The 6000-nt window shown below is 46.3% G+C and overlaps 1 protein-coding gene across 1 annotated transcript in view; it reads left to right on the top strand.

Annotated features, from left to right (window-relative positions):
- The first annotated feature begins 296 nt into the window (after window positions 1–296).
- The window catches only part of fbxl16 (F-box and leucine-rich repeat protein 16), a 72084-nt gene continuing 66380 nt past the window's right edge, over window positions 297–6000 (top strand). Inside the window, exon 1 of the mRNA XM_038274576.1 lies at window positions 297–660. The gene's annotated coding sequence lies outside the window, so the exon portion shown is untranslated. The remainder of the gene's footprint in view (window positions 661–6000) is intronic.

The following is a 6000-nucleotide window of genomic DNA, read 5'->3' as shown; positions in this document are numbered from 1 at the left end:
GAGGTATATCTATGATGAAAATTACCGGCCTCTCTCATCTTTTTAAGTGGGAGAACTTGCACTATTGGTGGCTGACTAAATACTTTTTTGCCCCACTGTATTTAATTAATAGGAATTAAAAGTGAATTTAATCAACTGTAGAAATGGAGGCTGTTTTATGGCGGATTTATTTGGAGTGAAATGAAGTTTGCTGCTGCAGGTTTGGCAGGTCAGGTTTCTCCATCCAGGTGAAGTGAGCAGGTTTGTTCTGCTGTTTGCTGCTGAGGTTGCATAAGAAGCAGCGGATCTGCACAGCGCCTCTACCGTCGCCCTCCCCTCCTGCCTCTGCTTAAAGGAGGCAGTGCTGCTCCGCTCCGCTCCCACAACCGGCCGCTCTGTGATGGACCGCTGACCCACCGACACCAGCTCCTGCCTCGCATCCAGGACCCTCCATCCGGGCCGGGGGGGCCCCGCGCTGCAGGATCTCCTCCTGATTTGGGATCTTCGTGCTTCTATGGGACCCGGAGGCGCATCTGCTGCTCAGCGACTGGACGCCGGAGCGCCGCTCCGATTCTTCTCCGTCTGCCGGATCTGAGGCGCAGCTTCGGGAGGAAACGGGATTAAAGGCCAGAAGCGGCGCGCGACCATGGATTAACGCCCTAGAGAATCCTCATCTGCAAGGTATGATCATCCCAGGGATGCTAGGGAGCCCAGGGCCGCAGCAAGGATGGAGCGGGGGGGGGATGGGGTGGGGGGGACAGCAGCAGCATCCACTGCGGCCCCCACCGGCCCGCACAGCAGCAGGCCGGTGGGGGCCCCGCTTTGGGCCCCTTTGTGTGGCTGCGGGGTTCGGGCCCTTGGATCGCTGCTGATCAGCCGCATCGAGCTGCGTGTTATTAACAAACACCATGACGTCAGCGTCTGCCAGTGACGCCATCCTTCCCTCAGCCACCTTGTTTTTCAGAGGCTGGATGCTCGGTTTGAGCGTTAAGCTCCTGGGGGCCTCTGGGGGCCTCTGGTTCTCCCCTCTTTTCATTCTTTAGCTTGAAATCATCTGATTTGTCTGAAACTGGAGAAACTGGGAGGAAGTGAAGCAAACAGCAGCTTCACTAGAGACACTTTTATGCTTATTTAGAAAAATAAGGAGCTTATTTTTCATTATCTCATTCATTCATTTATAAAAATCAAAGTTCCAAACTAAATATTTAGATATTCAGTTAACAAAGTATCAGCAAGATAAATATTTATTTTACAAACAAAATATTTATTATTTTAAGTTCATATTATTTCCAAATTAAATACTTAGTTTGTTAAATAAATATTCAATTCAATTCAATTCAGTTTATTTCTATAGCGCCAAATTCACAACACAAGTCATCTCAAGGCACTTTACAGTTCTACCAGATCATCCAGTCAAACTGATTCAATCTAAGGAAAACCAGTTGATTGAATTGACTCATTGACTCAAATACAATCCCTCACACTAAGCATGCTTGTAGCGACAGTGGAGAGGAAAAACTCCCTTTGAACAGGAAGAAACCTCCAGGAAACACACAGCCAGGCAGACGAGCTCCGAGCCAGCTCCCATGTCAGAGGATGAAGAGAGCACATCCAGTTAGTCACAGTCAGAGAAACAGGACCACACTGGAAAACAGGCCAAGCTCCAGCATCTAGAAACAAAGGTGTTGATGGCAGCAGCACAGCTGATATTTCTCTCCAGGATGGAGTCACAGCCAAACAGGAACAGACCAGATGAAGCTACTATGAGAAAAAGCAGAGAGAGCAGAACGTTAGAGATTGAACTAATGTTTAGTTTGTAAATAACTCTAAATATTTGATTTGCAAATGAAATAGCGGATCCGTAGCATCAGCAGATATTTATCAAGATCTTCATAAATCATATAATTATGCTACTAAAATAATTTCCTCACTAAATGACGCTAAAACACATCTTTAATAATTTTTTAATAATTTTTCTTTGATGATTAGATGCTTTTTTAAACATTTTTCTCAGTTTAACAGCTGGTCTGACGTCATCATCAGCCACGCTCAGAGCAGGATATGATGGCGGCGGACCAAGATGGCAGCCAGCGCACGCGCTTGGCTGTGAGCTGCTCTGAGTGTTAGGAACCATTTACCTTAAAAACCACAGATAACCTAACGGTGCTTCACTTTCAAGAACTACTATGTCAAAGAAAAAGTCTAGTCTGTTGTTGATTCTAGGATTGTTTTTCTGTGCTTACCGCTTCCTCTTATCCTGGGCTAGCTAGCCAAACACTAATAGAGACAAAATGACAAAACAGAATAAAAAAAAGGCACATTTTGATTGACAGGAACGGTGGTTCCCCACCTATGCTCCCCTTTACCTGATACTCATCTTTAGAGTCCTGCTTCTAAGGAAGCATCCTGGAAAGACCAGGAGGCTAACCAGCAGGTCCAAGTCTCTGGAGATCAGCCGTAACGCCAAAGAGATGATAGTTATCAAAGACAACAGGTATAGAACGCATAGCGACGACAAGTCCTGACAAATCAAAAAACGGTGAAACACCAGAACAGCGAACAAGATGAAAATACTATAGAAGCAGAGCGTTAGAGCCGACCCTGGAATCTAAAGCTTTTTAACTGACTGGAATCCTCCAACGAGTCCGTAGATCTATAGAAGCAGAGCGTTAGAGCCGACCCTGGAATCTAAAGCTTTTTAACTGACTGGAATCCTCCAACGAGTCCGTAGATCTATAGAAGCAGAGCGTTAGAGCCGACCCTGGAATCTAAAGCTTTTTAACTGACTGGAATCCTCCAACGAGTCCGTAGATCTATAGAAGCAGAGCGTTAGAGCCGACCCTGGAATCTAAAGCTTTTTAACTGACTGGAATCCTCCAACGAGTCCGTAGATCTATAGAAGCAGAGCGTTAGAGCCGACCCTGGAATCTAAAGCTTTTTAACTGACTGGAATCCTCCAACGAGTCCGTAGATCTATAGAAGCAGAGCGTTAGAGCCGACCCTGGAATCTAAAGCTTTTTAACTGACTGGAATCCTCCAACGAGTCCGTAGATCTATAGAAGCAGAGCGTTAGAGCCGACCCTGGAATCTAAAGCTTTTTAACTGACTGGAATCCTCCAACGAGTCCGTAGATCTATAGAAGCAGAGCGTTAGAGCCGACCCTGGAATCTAAAGCTTTTTAACTGACTGGAATCCTCCAACGAGTCCGTAGATCTATAGAAGCAGAGCGTTAGAGCCGACCCTGGAATCTAAAGCTTTTTAACTGACTGGAATCCTCCAACGAGTCCGTAGATCTATAGAAGCAGAGCGTTAGAGCCGACCCTGGAATCTAAAGCTTTTTAACTGACTGGAATCCTCCAACGAGTCCGTAGATCTATAGAAGCAGAGCGTTAGAGCCGACCCTGGAATCTAAAGCTTTTTAACTGACTGGAATCCTCCAACGAGTCCGTAGATCTATAGAAGCAGAGCGTTAGAGCCGACCCTGGAATCTAAAGCTTTTTAACTGACTGGAATCCTCCAACGAGTCCGTAGATCTATAGAAGCAGAGCGTTAGAGCCGACCCTGGAATCTAAAGCTTTTTAACTGACTGGAATCCTCCAACGAGTCCGTAGATCTATAGAAGCAGAGCGTTAGAGCCGACCCTGGAATCTAAAGCTTTTTAACTGACTGGAATCCTCCAACGAGTCCGTAGATCTATAGAAGCAGAGCGTTAGAGCCGACCCTGGAATCTAAAGCTTTTTAACTGACTGGAATCCTCCAACGAGTCCGTAGATCTATAGAAGCAGAGCGTTAGAGCCGACCCTGGAATCTAAAGCTTTTTAACTGACTGGAATCCTCCAACGAGTCCGTAGATCTATAGAAGCAGAGCGTTAGAGCCGACCCTGGAATCTAAAGCTTTTTAACTGACTGGAATCCTCCAACGAGTCCGTAGATCTATAGAAGCAGAGCGTTAGAGCCGACCCTGGAATCTAAAGCTTTTTAACTGACTGGAATCCTCCAACGAGTCCGTAGATCTATAGAAGCAGAGCGTTAGAGCCGACCCTGGAATCTAAAGCTTTTTAACTGACTGGAATCCTCCAACGAGTCCGTAGATCTATAGAAGCAGAGCGTTAGAGCCGACCCTGGAATCTAAAGCTTTTTAACTGACTGGAATCCTCCAACGAGTCCGTAGATCTATAGAAGCAGAGCGTTAGAGCCGACCCTGGAATCTAAAGCTTTTTAACTGACTGGAATCCTCCAACGAGTCCGTAGATCTATAGAAGCAGAGCGTTAGAGCCGACCCTGGAATCTAAAGCTTTTTAACTGACTGGAATCCTCCAACGAGTCCGTAGATCTATAGAAGCAGAGCGTTAGAGCCGACCCTGGAATCTAAAGCTTTTTAACTGACTGGAATCCTCCAACGAGTCCGTAGATCTATAGAAGCAGAGCGTTAGAGCCGACCCTGGAATCTAAAGCTTTTTAACTGACTGGAATCCTCCAACGAGTCCGTAGATCTATAGAAGCAGAGCGTTAGAGCCGACCCTGGAATCTAAAGCTTTTTAACTGACTGGAATCCTCCAACGAGTCCGTAGATCTATAGAAGCAGAGCGTTAGAGCCGACCCTGGAATCTAAAGCTTTTTAACTGACTGGAATCCTCCAACGAGTCCGTAGATCTATAGAAGCAGAGCGTTAGAGCCGACCCTGGAATCTAAAGCTTTTTAACTGACTGGAATCCTCCAACGAGTCCGTAGATCTATAGAAACAGGTTTTGGGGAAATTATTTAATTAATGTAAGGAAAGCATTGAAAATAATGGAATGACCACCAGGTCCTAACATAGACCTCCTGATTATCACGCTGAGACCACCAGGTCCTAACATAGACCTCCTGATTATGATGCTGAGACCTGGAGGTCCTAACATAGACCTACCTGATTATCACGCTGAGACCTGCAGGTCCTAACATAGACCTCCTGATTATCACGCTGAGACCTCCAGATCCTAACATAGACCTCCTGATTATCACGCTGAGACCACCAGCTCCTAACATAGACCTCCTGATTATGATGCTGAGACCTGGAGGTCCTAACATAGACCTCCTGATTATCACGCTGAGACCTGCAGGTCCTAACATAGACCTCCTGATTATCACGCTGAGACCTCCAGATCCTAACATAGACCTCCAGATTATCACGCTGAGACCACCAGGTCCTAACATAGACCTCCTGATTATCACACTGAAACCTACAGGTCCTAACATAGACCTACCTGATTATCACGCTGAGACCTGCAGGTCCTAACATAGACCTCCTGATTATCACGCTGAGACCTGCAGGTCCTAACATAGACCTCCTGATTATCACGCTGAGACCACCAGGTCCTAACATAGACCTCCTGATTATGATGCTGAGACCTGGAGGTCCTAACATAGACCAACCTGATTATCACGCTGAGACCTGCAGGTCCTAACATAGACCTCCTGATTATCACGCTGAGACCTCCAGATCCTAACATAGACCTCCAGATTATCACGCTGAGACCACCAGGTCGTAACATAGACCTCCTGATTATCACACTGAAACCTACAGGTCCTAACATAGACCTACCTGATTATCACGCTGAGACCTGCAGGTCCTAACATAGACCTTCTGATTATCACGCTGAGACCACCAGGTCTTAACATAGACCTTCTGATTATCACACTGAAACCTACAGGTCCTAACATAGACCTCCTGATTATCACGGTGAGACCACCAGGTCCTAACATAGACCTCCTGATTATCACGCTGAGACCACCAGGTCCTAACATAGACCTCCTGATTATGACGCTGAGACCACCAGGTCCTAACATAGACCTCCTGATTATCACGCTGAGACCTCCAGGTCCTAACATAGACCTCCTGATTATCACGCTGAGACCTGCAGGTCCTAACATAGACCTCCTGATTATCACGCTGAGACCACCAGATCCTAACATAGACCTCCTGATTATCACGCTGAGACCACCAGATCCTAACATAGACCTCCTGATTATGACGCTGAG

Source organism: Cyprinodon tularosa, unplaced genomic scaffold (genome assembly GCF_016077235.1).
Source record: "Cyprinodon tularosa strain WSP-4 unplaced genomic scaffold, ASM1607723v1 ctg1203, whole genome shotgun sequence".
NCBI lineage: Eukaryota > Metazoa > Chordata > Actinopteri > Cyprinodontiformes > Cyprinodontidae > Cyprinodon > Cyprinodon tularosa.
The sequence above is the reverse complement of the archived record's forward strand: the minus strand, read 5'-3'. Positions and strand labels throughout refer to the sequence as shown.